General features: G+C 44.0%; 1 long non-coding RNA gene across 5 annotated transcripts; it reads right to left on the bottom strand.

The window, feature by feature from the left end:
- Positions 1-4,441: 4,441 nt before the first annotated feature.
- LOC127636630 (uncharacterized) lies at positions 4,442-14,030 on the bottom strand. 5 transcript variants are annotated; one of them, XR_007969630.1, is made up of 7 exons: positions 13,996-14,030; positions 8,970-9,072; positions 6,072-6,141; positions 5,899-5,989; positions 5,687-5,749; positions 5,341-5,515; positions 4,442-5,127 (listed from the first exon to the last, which is right to left on the bottom strand). It is a non-coding gene; the product is annotated as an uncharacterized LOC127636630 (long non-coding RNA). The 5 variants fall into 5 exon arrangements; XR_007969626.1 differs by lacking the exon at positions 13,996-14,030 and adding an exon at positions 9,849-9,883; XR_007969635.1 differs by lacking the exon at positions 8,970-9,072 and having other exon boundaries at positions 4,443-5,127; positions 13,996-14,029.
- Positions 14,031-16,601: the final 2,571 nt, after the last annotated feature.

The following is a 16,601-nucleotide window of genomic DNA, read 5'->3' as shown; positions in this document are numbered from 1 at the left end:
GGACTCGTTTTACTGTTGATATAGATACTTGACTACCAGTTTCCTCCTGCATCTTCACAAGGTCGTTTGCTGTTGTTCTGGGATTGATTTGCACTTTTTGCACCAAATGACAATCATTTTGTGTATCCTTCCTGAGCGGTATGATGGTTGCGTGGTCCCATGATGTTTACACTTGTGGACTATTGTTTGTACAGATGAATGTGGTTCCTTCAGGTGTTTGGAAATTGCTCCATAGGATGAACCAGACTTGTGGAGGTCCACAAATTTTTTTCTGATGTCTTGGCTGATTTCTTTTGATTTTTCCATGATGTCAAGCAAAGATGCACTGAGTTTGAAGGCAGGTCTTAAAATACATCCTCAAGTACACCTCCAATTCAGTACACCTCCTATCAGAAGCTATTTGAATAATTGTCTAAAGGATTGGCATCATTTTCTAGAATTTCCCAAGCTGCTTAAAGGCACAGATAATGTAGTGTATGTAAGCTTCTGACCCACTTTAATTGTGATATAGTCAGTTAAAAGTGTCTGTAAACAATTTTGGAAAGATTACTTGTGTCATGCACAGAGTAGATGTCCTGAATGACTTGCTAAAACTATAGATTGGTAATATTAAATCTGGGGAGTGGTTAAAAAATTTGTTTTAATGACTTCATCCTAAGTGTATGTAAACTTCTGACTACAACTGTATTAGCATCTTAACCATCTTAACCAACTATTATCAAATTTTTTATTATTTGTTTCTATGTTTTACTTTTGGAGTTGATAACAATCATTGTAGCATAGGTTAATATGATTAGGCCACATAGAAGAGAGAATGTCTGCAGCACTGTTGAGGAAGTTACAATAGAGCGCAATAGTTGGGTTCCAAAGATATAAAATCCCATTCATTTTCTCCATGGAGATATATAAACATTTTAAGACCAGCCATGGGCTCTAGGGGTGTTAATTTATTGTAAATGCTTCTCTTGAAGCCGTGACTGATTTAATTTGTAACTCCAAATTAACATTAAAAATAAGTAAAAATTATGTTAAAATATAATCATGTTTACTAGCCAGTCCCTGTTTAAGAAATAGTTTTCATCTGTTGTTCCTTTTTCCATACACATCATTCCAAGTCACATGAAGTATTTGTCATAACAAACTGTGAGTAAGATGGCTCTTTCAAAACCAGAGAATGATTTGGTTTGTGGTTAATATAGAGGTCACATTCTTCACATCATGTGATCATGTGATCATGTGAATGCGAACATCCAGAGGTAATGGAAAATGGTTTTAAGTTAATTTTTAAACTACTAGATTTTAAGACAATTTATGAAGCATAAAAGCACATATGGGAAGGGTTTGGGGCTGCACTTACAGAATCAGTGCATTCAAAATGCATTGCTATTCATTTGTAATGAAAGTGATTTCCATAGCAAATGCAAAATAGATTTTTAGGTAAATGAAAGATGGGGCATTGACTGTCTTAGAGGGCTGTATATAATGAGGATTTATTGCATCATTGGTAAAAGTTTCAGCAGTCATTCATGGTGTGGAAATAAAAGTGGATAACAAAATATACTGCTGACACTTCAACATTAAAGGTGCACTCAGTGATATTCTTTCACTAATTGCTAAAATTCGGTCTGCTAAACATTGTAACATTGTATTTTTTGAAAAACATGTTCAAAATAATAAACTCATTCATTGTGAATATGCATTCACATATGCATTCACAATGTTACACTCATATGAGATAAAAACCCCAATTCATATCAGTCTGAGAAAAAAAACGTCTCGGTTACTGTCATAACTTCCTTTCCCTTATGGAGGGAACAAGACGTTGTGTTGATGAAGCGATTTGCATGCCGCTCTCCCGACATAGGGGTATAAAAGGGAGGCCAGCAGGCAAGTTCATTCAGGTTTTACACTGAGGAGCTGTTACAGCGGTAAATGTCGGTCTGTGGCAAGAGGGTCACAACGTCTCGTTCCCTCCATCAGGGAACAGAGGTTATGACAGTAACCGAGACATTCCTCATCTGTCACTCACTCGACGTTGTTTCGATGAAGTGACACTAGGGGTCCAATATACGAAATGCCAAAATGACTGAACTGGTCACGTGAACTGCCGATACAGGTGTAGGCAAGCGTGGGGGCGTACCAAATATGGGAGCAGGCCATGCCAGCCGCAGTCATTTCTATCTACTGTAATTTTTCTCTCCATAGAAAAATGTATTCCGCTGGGGCCTAAAAAATGCTCATAAAATGCGCCGGGAAGGTGTACTTTTTAATTCCTATTCTTTCAGGGGGAAAAGACCCCGTGGAGGACACACTCTTCCCTGAAGAGGAGGGAAAGGTAAAGAGTGGCAAATACACCATACGGGCCCAATGGCCAGACACGGGAGAGGCGTGGTTGTAAGTCCTGCCCTTCGTAGGGGGAGATTCTACAACACAGAGACCGGGGCAGAGAGGGCTCTACCAAGGGAGACGCGGGAGGGAGAGACCGTGCAGCAGAAGATACATCACAGGAAGTTATCCAGGAAACCGAAAACCTGTGGAGCACTTACTCCGGTACAGGGCATGTAGCACAAGTACTGTGTCTGACCATGAATTCCACTGCAGAATTTGTGAGTCAGAGGGCTAGGAGGAAGAACATCCAGGGTTCACAAGTCGTGAACACACATGGGAGAGAAGAGCACATGGCTTCACCTTCTTGGAGGGGAAAAGAGCTATGCACAAGTGGTACACCCGGCCAGGTGTCCGTATAACAAAACTTACTTACCTGCTCACACCTGAATGAACACCAGACGAGGACGGCTCAACCCGGAGATTGTAAAACCTTGCAAAGGTATTGGATGTTGCCCAGCCCACTGCCCTACATATGTCTGCTAGAGAGGTGCCATTGGCCAGTGCCCATGAGCATGCCACACTCCTTGTGTAGTGTGCTTGAACCCGCAAGAGGGCGGGCACTGTCTGGATCTGGTAGGCCAATGATATAGTGTCAACGATCCAGTTGCCAAGCCTCTGTTTGGAGACAGCGTTCCCATTCTGCTATCCACCAAAGCAGACAAAGAGCTGCTCAGAACGTCTAAAGCTCTGCGTGCAATCTAAATAGATGCGCAAAGTGTGCACCGGACACAGCACTGATAAGGCTGGGTCTGCCTCCTCCTGGGGCAGCTCTTGTAGGCTCACCACTTGATCCCTAATGCATCTGGCACGGTCTAGGAGGGTTCAGCCACCTGGTGCCTCTCAGGAACCTATTGATCAGATTGTGCTTACCGATGGACTTACCTTGAACCACATCGTGGTGTGCTGCTTTGGCAGCTACATAGACCTTGAGAGTGGAGGAGGACAGCTGCTCATTCAACTTCTCTTGGAGGAAGGTAAGAACTGACCCAACTGCGCAGCTCTGGGGGTCTTCAGATCAAAACATTTTTGTATTTTAGTACAAGGATAGCAATTACTACAATCATTAGTTGTTTAAAATGCTTTGACAGACATTGCAGTGAAAAGGGAGGAAAATCTCACCAAAGCATCTTGCTGCCCGATCTCCTGTAAATTCTCTCCAAATCATCCTTGAGACTTTCTGGGCATTAAAAAGTTTAAGGCTTGTTAATAATGACACATTAATCAAAAAAGATACATTAAAAAAATTACAGTACCATACTTAGTGTTGTGCACATCTTTTTAAGAGATAACATCTATTGAGACTTTAGACCCAAGAACATGTGGAATGTAAGCTATGGCTCATTTATTGCCTTGCAACATGAAATCATACAAGAAATGCTGTAATCTCTCCACGGCTTGTTGAATTGGCCCATTTAAAAGTGTGAACAGTCTTGAGCACCAACATCAACTTTAACTACTGGAATTAGAAAGTTAAATAGCAGACCACGACAAGGGTGTGAACTAGTATTTCCAAACCCAACTGCTTATCCATGAAAGCACTAAATGGATTACAGCTGTGGACATTTTATTTAGATGAGCTTTAGATGCAGCCGTGGAGTGAGGTGTCCTGTGGCATTAAAAACCACACAGTTTCACCAGGCATAAAGCACTAGCCTTAAGCCTGGCAAACTGTATGATTTTAGACATGATATTGCAGTTTGTGATGGTTTCGGGGATCACAAATGATTTATTTTGTCATAGGCCAAAATCGAGAGTCCTTGCATGCTAAGTGTGACATGCTCACTGAAGGCCGATTGATTGCATTTTCAATGTAACTGTCAAAGTTCTGACAGTTTCAGAAATTTTGGGTTGTGGTCCTGCAGTCTGACTGCTGCTACAATGTCCATCTAATGAAGAACCAATAAGAGCTAAGCAATTGATCACATACTTGTGCATGTGTGTGTGTGTGTGTGTGTGTGTGAGAGAGAGAGAGATAGAGATAAAAAAAAATACTTTCATGATTTGAAACACGTCTCATTATTAAGCATTCCCTTCATGTAACTATTGAACTATCAAATTGATCCTTCGCTAATCCCTGCCTTACTAGCATTTCTGACCAATCCAGTTTTAGCAATTGTTACTGTGTGCCATTGCTTTGACAAGCGCTTGCTTTTTTCCAAGGAGAGTCTATGGGAGTAATGTGTGTTTGAGCAGTTTTAATAGGAATTTTACAGAAATTATCCTTGTTGCTGGGCCATATTAATAGTGACAAGAAGTAACTAAAGAGGATACACAGTGTTTTTTCTTTCTTTTAAAAAAAATATATATTTTAATTAATCTCGAGAATATCATGCAATGGTTTCATTCCTCATTCCCAAATGATCATGTATAACATCAGCAAGGACACCTACATTTGCTCGAAGGAAAATTAAAGCTAATAACTTGACATTAATTATTTTATTTATTATTTCAGGTCTTAGTAAATGTGATAGTAAATAAAGAGCTCACAGCAACATAGTTAGAGTTTGACAGTGATGATCATTTGCCTCGATTGTGATTCACATTCTGCACAGTTTTCAATCATATTACTGTGTAATTTAACAAATTCTTATACAAAAAATGTCAGATAAATATGCTTTACAATGTCACTCTTCATTCCAGTTTCATTCATCCATATCGTTTCTGTTGAAAAAGTTAGGGCCTATTTTTTTTCAAGAGAACACTGGCCAGCTGGGCTTTACAGGCCAGACAGTCACAGTCCTGATAAAAATAAAAATAAAAACACACACACATAGAATTATATAGAGTATACGTCATATAAGTCACTAACAATGACAAGGTATTTGGTTTGAATCCCAGGAAACACACAAACTGACAAAATGTATACCTCAAGTGCATTGAAAGTTAAATTGAATAAACATGTCAGCCAAATGAGTATATGTAAATATAAACTTGCAGGTTTGTTAAGCTCACATTGAATTTCTGTAAAATCTCATATGTGGATTTTTGGAACCATTCATCGATGTTGATATCGGGCTGCTGTTCCTGGTCAGAGGCATTTGGTGTGCTGGTCTGATGCTTCACCTTTGAGTGCTTGGGAATCTCCAGCTCCTCAAAGCTCTTAAACTCTGGGATCCTAGACACAGTCCTAAAAAACAGCATTTAGGAAATTAAAATTACAAAATGAAATGAAAAAATAAGCATTACAAGTCATGCATTAGAAAGAATTGAGTATTTGTAATGCCTCTCTCAAGTGATTCACATTTAGCATGAAAGGTGTTGAAAAAATATACCATTGATTAGAAAAAAAAACTCTTACTCAGCTTCATTGACACATAGAAAACCCAGTTGTTCGCTCTACCACAGCACTTGATATCAGTGTCTATTCGCAAAGAATAATTAATGAACAGACCAAAGGGAATAAATAGGCATACACACATAATTATTATGCAATAATAAATGTTATTGTATTGAGTGAAAAAAGGATGCATTCCATATAAAATAATCTAATTCTCATAAACAGCAGCACACCTAAAGTATATTGACATATACTTTAGCTCCTCCAATGTTTAACTTCTTGAAAGATGCCAGCATGTTCAGAATTGTGTTGAAGCGGCTCCCCCTAGCAAACAAGAGATGACATTACTAGAATTCTAGTAAACAACAATCAAGTTCTGGTTGATAATAAACATGTTTACTCTTACTTAATGTTCACTCTCTGATAAGGGCCAGTAAGAGAATCTTCCAGCACTATTTAATAAACTGCAAGGCATTCTGTAAAACATACATGTAAACAAAATCACAAATACTGTACAATGTTAATAACTGCATTGCTTTGTATTGAAATTCTGTCTAAAATCAATTTTCTGACCTAATTTTTTTTCTTTCTTAATACAGAAAACAAAGTGTGAAACAAAAAGTGAAACCTTTTCTTGTTTTATATGAGGGACCAGCAAGGTGTGAAATCACCCAACTCCCAACCTTGATATCATCAATCAAAGCATGACATCCTGGGACAAGTAAAAGTCACAAAGATCAAAGACAATTGGATGGCAGACTACTGTCTTCCCAAGGATCCTATAAATATTAAAGGGGAGATAAAAGACCTTACATGCAACAATATTGATGGCTGTGAGTTCTAGACATATAATTTAACTCATGAACTCATGGGTGGGGGGTGGTAATGATAACATTTTGGTTAGAAGCATACGGTATGACCTTATGAAGTACTACAAGTTGCCCACGGTTCTCATGCAAAATATTGTTTTCCATCAAACACAGAAGTTTATTACTCTGGAAAACATAAAATGTGAGCTGCCAACAAGGCAACATTTTAAGGCACAGTGAAAAAATACATCCAACATGTTTCAGAGAAATGCCAATTCTAAAATGAATGTATTCAATACCAAGAAAACAGTCATAAACATCAAATTATCCAATCCGAGTTAACTTAGCAACATGGTAATGCTAAAGCCTATTAATTGAGTGTTAAAAGGAATATTCCAGGTTCAATACAAGTTAAGCTCAATCGATAGCATTTGAGGCATAATGTTGATTACCATAACAAATAAATTTGACTTGTACCTCCTTTTCTTTAAAAAAGATTACAGTGAGGCACTTACAATGAAAGTGAATGGGGCACATTTTTTGAAGGGTTTAATGGCAGTTTATAATTTTATAAAAGCACTTACATTAATTCTTCTGTTAAAACTCATGTATTATTCGAGCTAAGTTGTCTAAAACATATTTTTTACAGTCATTTTAGGGTTTGTCGACATCACTAACCTCATGTTAACACACATATGTCACATAGTGTTTATGTCTTGAGGCTATACTTTTGAAACAGTATTTTAACATTCAAAAATGGGCCCCATTCACTTCTATTGTAAGTGTCTATCTGTTACCTAGATTTGTGCTTTTTTTTTTTTTTTTTAAAGAAAAGGAGAGACAATTCAAAATATTTGGGGGGTAATCAATATTATGCCATAAATGCAGTCCATTGAGCTTAACTTGCATTGAAACCAGAATACTCCTTTAAGTCTCAGGAGTGTGATTTGTATGACGAACTTTGTAGCTAAATACATCACTTATGAGGTTACATTCAGTTAGGATGTTGCCTATGTAGGCAGTAGACAGCTAGGTAGCTCACTAGGTTTTTAAAGACAGCAATACTTACTCTGTAACTCTGAGCCACTGAATATAATGAGTATTAACCACAAAGTACTGTAGTGAACAGGAGATGATGCAAATGATGAAATGTTTGCATTTCCTATCAAGAGAGGTTATGTAAGCACACAGAATATTGTTTACCTTGCAAGTGCCAATGCAGCCAACAGGCCTCTCTGGCCTTCCACTCAATTACTACTAAAGCCCCAGAACTGAAAGAATGGGCCAGTACAATGGAGGATATTGCATCATATAAATGTCTGCTCAGAAGAGTAAATAGTGTAAATGAGGAGGGTATATCCATCTGGGATGAGTTTTGGGTTAAAATGAAAGATAGTCTGAATAGATGGACATCACTCCAGTGACTCTGTGACTTTTTGTATATTGTTTTTACTGTATTTTGACCTTTATTCTGTACTTTTCTATTTTATTATTATTATTATTATTGCTCTGGTATGAAAAAGTAGGCTAGACATTACTATGCTGTAGGCCATTGCTGGTCTCTATGCCATTCTGGTCCCTAAATATGTCTTGTGTCTCCCCTTTGATTTCACATTTTTATTATCTGCCAGGCAAAAACCTTAGTCATATTGCTTAAAAAAGTACTTGCACATAATGTCCGAAGCATGAATGGTGTGGCAGGAGTTACACACTGGAGATTTATAATTAGGTTAGGCACTACTAATGGTAATTTATTGCTAGCGATGATATAGTTAGCATGTGCTGACCCCTTTACAACATTAGATGGAGCTGTATTTCTCTCTGCCCTCCTGTAGTTTGACAATCTCAGAATACTACTAGTGTACAGAAGAGTACAGCACAGCATGACAAAAGAAATAACAGGAAACAATAAGCCCCTGCTGAGGAGAACCCAACTCATATCCAAGTGAAATGAAGGAAAATAGCTGCTCATTTAGATGAAATAGAGTTGTCAAAATGAACATTTTTGAAAGAGCTCTTGGCTATACAACTCTCTTCCTCTTGGTGCAGATCTCTGTATCTTAGAAAATCTGTGTGCAGAATAGCAATGACAGAAAGACACTACTGAATCTAGCCTGCCCTCCCTCTAATCAGGAGCGCATCACGCCTGACATGAAACCTGCAAATGTCACGCATGTTAAGCCTGTAGCACATCCAGAAGGGCTGTGAAGCCAGTGTGCTGATGTTGAAACAAACCTCTTTAATAACCAGGGTTTGGCATTAAAGACTTTCAAACTTATAATGCTTTCTGCAACCTTACCGGCTGGATTAGAAACAGCACGTCTACCCTTGAAACCTTCTATTATCTCTTCTAGCATTGTAAATTATTATTCAAGAATTTATAAAAGACATAGGTAAAATATTCCTCCTTTTTAAAAGAAACATGCAAGAAATAATTCAACTGTTAGCATTGGCCAATAAACCCTGGATTTGAAATGTGATATCGTGCTATTCACCTCAAAAGGTGAGTGTAGTCCAGCAGCTGATCTAAACACAAGTAGGCAGCCTTATGCAGTAGGCTCCAGCTGTCTCAAATAGGTCAGCCACTGAATAAGAATCCTTACAGAGAAGTACAGAAGCATACTCAGCAAATTATCACTTTCTCTAATGCACACTCTCTCAGGAGTTAACACAAACATGCTTTATATGGTTTATGAGGACTCTCCATAGACATTTTGATTTTTATGCTGTACAAACTATTTATACTATCCCCTAACCCTACTCCTAAACCTAACTCTCACAGAAACCTTTTGGCAATTTTATATTTAAAAACAAAAAAACTATGTTTATTTTAAGCCATTTGATTTATGAGGACACTTGAGGTGTTCTCATAAACCACATTTATAGCATAACACCCTCATCATTACCAGTGTGTAACAATACAGCCCTCATAAATTATACAGTCCACCTGAACACAAACACGGACACATACACACAAACACACACACACACACACACACACACACACACACACACACACACACACACACACACACACACACATTGTTAACACACACATCAGAAAGAACAGGACAGAGGGAAATAAGTGCTGTTCTGTTTTTGTTGATTTAAAACAACTTTTAAACTGAACTGCAGTAAATTGTTTATTCAGTAGACAACATACAACCACCCTCTCACACACACACAGACAGAAGAACAAACAGGCAAAACACTCTCTTCACTCACTCACACACACTTGCACACACATCACTGTGTGTTCTGCAGAAAATGGACATGAAAAAGATTTGAAGATAGATTACTGATCCTCAAAAATAGTTTAGTAATCTGATTTGTTTATAATAAAGCAATAAGCCAAAAGCATTACTGTCACGAACCCCGCTCCTCTGCCCCATCTCCACTTCCGCGAGCGTGCTCGCTTCCCGCTCCCTCGCTCCGCCCCCTTGAGCTCGTACGCTCTTTTTCCTCCCTCGGGCTTCCACGCCTGGTTTTGCTATTACGAGCTCTCGCTCGTAAACTCTCTCCCCCCTCTGACTCATGCTCGCTTCTCACGTGCACCAGCCTGAACATTATGACCACTTGCACTCACGCGCTTCCTATCCCCCACACATTAGATTCACCTGCACTCATCTCGTCACCTTCATTGTTCACACCTGCATCTTCCCCTATAAATACCCAGCACTTCCGTTTCACGGGTGTTGGTTATTGTATATTTAGTTCCCCATATCGTTGCCCCGCTAGTCTCGTCTAGTTTTGCCACGTCACATTCGGCGCAAGGAGCTACAGTTTGGAGGCAGGACCAAGCGCTCACGGCCCAGGGGCAGCAGGTATGTGCGTTGTCTGATTTATGTCACACTGTTTCACCTGTGTCTGCCCCTGAGCCCGTTTATGCCTCCAGTGCATTTCTGAGCGCCGTGCACTCTTCGGGCTAGTCTCGTCTAGTTTTGACCCTCCTCTTAGCTTGCCAGCCCCCTATTTCCTCTCGTTCCCCTGCCTTTCGCTACCGCTTATCCCGTCTTGTCCATAGTTGTTAACTGTTTTCCCCACTTCGACCCCCCCCCGCTATCGTTGACCACTCTCTCCCGGATTTGCCCCTTGTTTGTATCTTGATTCCCCGGCTTTTGACCCTACGCTACCCTGACCATTCTCCCCTCTGGATTTTCCGTGCTGTACATTTGTTTGCCTGCAAATAAACGCAGTTTTGACTTTACATTGTGACTGTCTCATCTTGTGTGTGTGTGCGCCGGTTACAGAATAACCAACCTCACCGTAGACAGTCACAATGCGTCACGCGGATGTTTCGCGCAGCTCACTAGAGCGGAGAGGCACGTCACATTCGGCGCAAGGAGCTACAGTTTGGAGGCAGGACCAAGCGCTCACGGCCCAGGGGCAGCAGGTATGTGCGTTGTCTGATTTATGTCACACTGTTTCACCTGTGTCTGCCCCTGAGCCCGTTTATGCCTCCAGTGCATTTCTGAGCGCCGTGCACTCTTCGGGCGCTTACCTAGAGTTTTCCGAGCAAGGCAGCGGTTGTGTAACCCATAACCCCGCCCTCGCCATTATGGACCCAGCGGCCCAACTCGTGGGTTTGCGTCAGGGGAGCCAAACCGTGGAGGCTTATATTATGGATTTTTGTTTCCTGGCGTACCAGGTGAATTTTAATGAGGTGGCTCTGAAGACCATTTTTCAATGTGGACTGAATGAGCCAACCTCATCATTATTGCCTGGTGGTCGCTGCTCCCTTAACCTGGTTCAGTTTATTGACCTCGCCCTACTCTACTCTGGTTCCTCGTTTATGTGGGGGAGGCAGATACTGAACCGGCGCTCCACGCCACGGCCCCCGTCTTGAAGCCTTACACGGCCCCCGTCTTGAAGCCTTACACGGCCCCCGTCTTGAAGCCTTACACGGCCCCAGTCCCGAAGCCGGACACGGCCCCAATCCCGAGGCCTGTCACGGCCCCAGCCTCGAAGCCTGGCACGGCCAGCAAGTCAACGCCCATGCCGCCCACGGCCAACGAGCCAGCGCCCACGGCCAACGAGCCAGCGCCCATGCCCGCCACGGCCAACGAGCCAGCGCCCATGCCCGCCACGGCCAACGAGCCAGCGCCCATGCCCGCCACGGCCAACGAGCCAGCGCCCATGCCCGCCACGGCCAACGAGCCAGCGCCCATGCCCGCCACGGCCGGCGAGCCAGCGCCCATGTCTGCCACGGTCAGCGAGCCAGCGCCTGTAGCCTCGACCGCCCCAGAGCCAGCGCCTGTAGCCTCGACCGTCCCCATGGCCACGTACCCTGTTGGCCGAAGACGTAGGAGAAGGAAGAGGGCCCCTTCTCCCCAGTCTCGTCTTGTGATCAAGACCGCAGAGGCTCCGCCCTCAGAGTCTCCCACGGCTCTGCCGGGTTCTGCGCCGCCCTCAGAGTCTCCCACGGCTCTGCCGGGTTCTGCTCCGCCCTCAGAGTCTCCCACGGCTCTGTCGGGTTCTGCTCGCCCCTCTGAGCCCTCCCGGGCTCCGCCTCACGAGTCTCCAAGGACCCCTCACGAGCCTCCTAGGGCTCCTCCTCACGAGCCTCCCGGAGCTCTACCCCTCAAGTCCCTCAGTCCCTCAGGGCTCCACCCTTCAAGCCTCTCACGGCTTCGCCTCTCGAGTCTCTCAAGGCTCCATCCCTCGAGTCTTTCATGGCTCCACCCCTCAAGCCTCTCACGGCTTCGCCTCTCGAGCCTCTCACGGCTTCGCCTCTCGAGTCTCTCAGGGCTCCGTCCCTCGAGTCTTTCAGGGCTCCACCCCTCAAGCCTCTCACGGCTTCGCCTCTCGAGTCTCTCAGGGCTCCATCCCTCGAGTCTTTCATGGCTCCACCCCTCAAGCCTCTCACGGCTTCGCCTCTCGAGTCTCTCAGGGCTCCATCCCTCGAGTCTTTCATGGCTCCACCCCTCAAGCCTCTCACGGCTTCGCCTCTCGAGTCTTTCAGGGCTCCATCCCTCGAGTCTTTCATGGCTCCACCCCTCAAGCCTCTCACGGCTTCGCCTCTCGAGTCTCTCAGGGCTCCTCCGCCTCTCAGGGCGTCCCCTCTCGAGTCTTTCATGGCTCCACCCCTCAAGCCTCTCACGGCTCGCCTCTCGAGTCTCTCAGGGCTCCTCCGCCTCTCAGGGCTCCGCCCCTCGAGTCTCTCAGGGCTCCTCCCCTCTCAAGCCTCTCAGGGCTCCCCCTCTCGAGTCTTTCAGGGCTCCTCCTCCTCTCAAGCCTCTCAGGGCTTCGTCTCTCAAGTCTTTCAAGGCTCCCCCCCTCAAGCCTCTCGAGCCTCCCAGGGCTCGGCCACTAGAGGCTCCTATGGCTCTGCCTCCCGAGCCTCCTACGGCTCCCCCTCCAGAGCCTCCTACGGCTCCACCTCCCGAGCCTCCCAGGGCTCGGCCACTAGAGGCTCCTATGGCTCTGCCTCCCGAGCCTCCTACGGCTCCCCCTCCAGAGCCTCCTACGGCTCCACCTCCCGAGCCTCTCATGGCTCTGCTCCCAAAGACTCCAGAGCTTCCTAGGGCTCTGCCTCTCGAGCCTTCCATGGCTCCACCACCAGAGCCTCCTACGGCTCCACCACCAGAGCCTCCTACGGCTCCACCTCCCGAGCCTCTCATGGCTCTGCTCCCTAAGACTCCAGAGCCCTCTAGAGATTCGCCTCTGGAGCCTCCTGCGGCTCCGCCTCCTACGGCGCCACCTCCCCCGGCTCTGCCTTCAGAGCCTACCAGGGCTTCACTCCTGGAGCCTCCTACGGCGCCACCTCCCACGGCGTCACCTCCCTCGGCTCTGCCTCCAGAGCCTTCCAGGGCTTCATCTCTGGAGCCTCCTACGGCGCCACCTCCATGGGCTCCACTTCCTGAGCCTTCCAGGCCTTCGCCCCTAAAGCCCCCCTTGGCTCCACCTCCAGAGCCTTCCAGGCCTTCGCCCCTAAAGCCTCCTTCGGCTCCGCCTCCAGAGCCTTCCAGGCCTTCGCCCCTAAAGCCCCCCTTGGCTCCACCTCCGGAGCCTTCCAGGACCCCACCTCCAGAGCCAACTACGGTGCCGCCTCTGACGACTCCGCCTTTCACGGCTCAGCCCGGACTTCCTGACCCTCTACCTGTCCAGTGGCCTCTTCCCTGGCCTCCGGACCCTATTCCTGTCCGGTGGTCACCTTCCAGACCCCCGGACCCAGTCCCTGTCCTCCAGTCGCCTTCCAGACCTCCTGACCCAGTCTCTGCCCTATGGCTGCCCCCTAGACCTCCCGACCACACACCTGTCCACTATGTTCCCCCTGACCTTGCCTTGAACTGCCCATTGACCCCCATGGACTGTTTCATTTCCCTTTTGTGCCTTCTGCCCCTGCGAGCTCACTACGCTCGTTCTGTCCCCCAGCGAGCTCACACGCTCGTTCTGTCCCCTCGAGCTCACACGCTCGTTCTGTCCCCTCGAGCTCACACGCTCGTTCTGTTCCCTCGCGCTCCTCGCAGCCGAAGCGGCCGTCAGGAGCCGTCCTATTCAGAGGGGAGTACTGTCACGAACCCCGCTCCTCTGCCCCATCTCCACTTCCGCGAGCGCCACACATGCAGTCCGCGGCGTGCTCGCTTCCCGCTCCCTCGCTCCGCCCCTTGAGCTCGTACGCTCTTTTTCCTCCCTCGGGCTTCCACGCCTGGTTTTGCTATTACGAGCTCTCGCTCGTAAACTCTCTCCCCTCTGACTCATGCTCGCTTCTCACGTGCACCAGCCTGAACATTATGACCACTTGCACTCACGCGCTTCCTATCCCCCACACATTAGATTCACCTGCACTCATCTCGTCACCTTCATTGTTCACACCTGCACCTTCCCTATAAATACCCAGCACTTCCGTTTCACGGGTGTTGGTTATTGTATATTTAGTTCCCCATATCGTTGCCCCGCTAGTCTCGTCTAGTTTTGCCCCCGCTAGTCTCGTCTAGTTTTGACCCTCCTCTTAGCTTGCCAGCCCCTATTTCCTCTCGTTCCCCTGCCTTTCGCTACCGCTTATCCCGTCTTGTCCATAGTTGTTAACTGTTTTCCCCACTTCGACCCCCGCTATCGTTGACCACTCTCTCTCCCGGATTTGCCCCTTGTTTGTATCTTGATTCCCCGGCTTTTGACCCTACGCTACCCTGACCATTCTCCCCTCTGGATTTTCCGTGCTGTACATTTGTTTGCCTGCAAATAAACGCAGTTTTGACTTTACATTGTGACTGTCTCATCTTGTGTGTGTGTGTGCGCCGGTTACAATTACACTGTAGTTATTTTGCCATGGGTAAGGGGTGTTCGTAGACTTCCTTACCCATTGTAAAATTACTGTAACCTGGCTTATTGCTTTTTTAATTGTATTTTTATAAAAGGCAGCAATAAGTGTCAACATCATATTTTTACTTTTAACTCTAGTGCACAAACTTGATTTGTCGATACTTCAAATGTTGCCAAAAAACTGTTTTAGAAATTTGGCTTAAATGCAAAAATTGCAGTTTCACAGCACAATGTATCCCAATCGTTAGCCTGTGTTAATCATGACAATGGTATGTATCATTGAAAGCCAATATATGGTTCGTGATTATGGATTGATCTGAACAGCATAAATATCTGATGCTGCAAACATGATACTTCCAGGAGTGCCAACATAAATATGTGATTAATTTAATCATGGTAGACATCCGTTTATTTATTAAATGTTGCTTTTACACACCATTCAGAATAATAACGGCAGTCACGGAATTAGCCCACAATACAAAAAACATATCATTTCTGTTCACAAAGATGTTTTAAATAAAAAATAAATACACAATACTAGGAGAAAAACATCAGTGTACTTTTTTGGAATATATAGCCCATTTCTATTAAATTATTGATTTGTTTACTTTTGAAAAAATGCCGGCAAATTCATTGTATGAAAGTAAATAAATTAGGCTACCAAACAAAAAATTTATTACCAAATGAAAATTTTTTTTTTTTTTAGACCTATATATGCCTTTTCTTTACACAAACTTAAATTAGCTTTACCCTGTTCTGTTGACAAAAAAAGTCAGCTGAATTACATTCTCAGAATTTTCTGCACTTTTTTCAAGACTATAAACTATCGGATCTATTTGCCAATGCTGATTTCACTTTCAAAAAAGAGCTTTTGAACATTTTAAAATGTTTAACTATTTTAAATCTAACCCTCTTTACCTCGGCTCGCATTTTTCTGAGCTTCTTCTGAAAATGCTAATTTGCATTATGACACAAAAATACATTTTAGACAACAATCAAGTTCAGTTGTTCGTTAAAAGTTGCTGGAAAAATCTGCAGGACATAATGCAGTTGTGATGGCAATGCTTTAGATTAGAGGATTGTTCAAAATAGCCTATTGAATATCAGGAATGTATCATATGTATAAACCCAGATATTACACCGCATCATTTTTTTCTTTAATAGCTGTACAAACATCATATACACATCGATGGATGGTCCTTAAACTAAGACCAAAAGTTTCCCCAATACTTGGTGCAGGTTGCCAGCTTGAACACGGCCATGACGATTCTTTTTCGGGTCGGAACCTGTGGCAACCTGCGATAGGCGCAACAACAGGACCAATATTACAGTCCTATCAGAAGGGCAACTGTTCCCTTTTGATTGCAATTCCTCATCTTCTAATTGCTTTTATTTGTGAAATTAAAAGGACGGTAAGCTGTCTACTTTCAATGAATTGTCTCAATACTCTCCCCATTTTACCAAAACTTCAGAGGAAGAATATTTGGGACATCTGGGAGGCAAATTAGCGATAAACACACATTTCTATATGGAAATGGCCATCGTCATGCACACCATTTATATCGATAAGAGGCAGAAGTTTGTTTTACGCATTTTCACAAAATAGCGCAAAAGTGGATGGAAATTAGGCTTTTTTACTGTAAGGTTTTTGACATTACATCGTCATGACAATAAAGTTGTAAAATTGGCTATTACTTTGACAGAAAAGATTAGTAAGTGATTTTATCACACTAAAATCATGTTAACACACATAAAAGTGAGTATTTATAAAATTGGCCCCATTCGCTTTCATTGTTAGTACCTCACTGTCACCTCAATTTTTCCTTTTTTTAAAGAAAAGGAGGGGCAAGCCAAAATATTTTTTT

This window comes from Xyrauchen texanus, chromosome 1, assembly GCF_025860055.1.
Source record: "Xyrauchen texanus isolate HMW12.3.18 chromosome 1, RBS_HiC_50CHRs, whole genome shotgun sequence".
Classification (NCBI taxonomy): domain Eukaryota; kingdom Metazoa; phylum Chordata; class Actinopteri; order Cypriniformes; family Catostomidae; genus Xyrauchen; species Xyrauchen texanus.
The sequence above is the reverse complement of the archived record's forward strand: the minus strand, read 5'-3'. Positions and strand labels throughout refer to the sequence as shown.